Raw genomic sequence first — 759 nt, 5'->3', positions numbered from 1 at the left:
GGTAGAGTCCGCAAGTATTTTCCTGTTGAAACAGAGAGAGAGAGAGTTTCCGTTAAAAAGCCAATAAACAATTATCTATTGAGAAAATGAAGTTGAGCATTAATGTTACAGTATCACTAGAATTCTTACCTTGATAGAGTTTCTTCACAGTCGTACGTAGTTCCTGAATAAATACAGAAAAGAAAAGTAATTAACAAGTTAAGTTCTTGATATGAAGAGAAGCAAACGTCCTGAGCTTGGAGGGTGAGAAAGTTTGAAGTACAGTATATATATATATATATATATATATATATATATATATATATACCGAAGATAAGCCAGGCCGTTTCTTCTTCGTCTCCTACCCCTTTCCCCCGCGGGGTTCACGCGACCTCCAATTTCAGTTGGGGTTTGTGGGAAGACCTGAGGAGGGAAATGGGATTACTCGACATTCTGCTCCCGCGAGTGATGGAACAAATGAGTGCTAAGAGTTTCATGGTTTCATGACAGAGTGAAGTGCCCACAAACTCTACTCACCTGAGCAGAATGACGGAGGGGTTCGCCTTGAAGAATCTAGGGAGGGTTCTAGAGGTCATTCAACAAGAACTAATGGCGGTTAGGTAGGAGACTAAGACAATCAAATCAGAGATGGAGGCAAATAGGCGAGAAACCAAGGAGATGGTTACTCAAATTAAGAGGGAGGTTTCAGGTTATGGGGTCTATTCCCCATCTTCAGGTGCACACTTAATTAATTCCAGTTCAGCTGCCAGTTCAGGGTCC

The sequence above is a fragment of the Triturus cristatus genome, chromosome 3_2 (assembly GCF_964204655.1).
Source record: "Triturus cristatus chromosome 3_2, aTriCri1.1, whole genome shotgun sequence".
In the NCBI taxonomy this organism is placed as follows: domain Eukaryota; kingdom Metazoa; phylum Chordata; class Amphibia; order Caudata; family Salamandridae; genus Triturus; species Triturus cristatus.
This window is presented reverse-complemented; position numbering follows the sequence as displayed.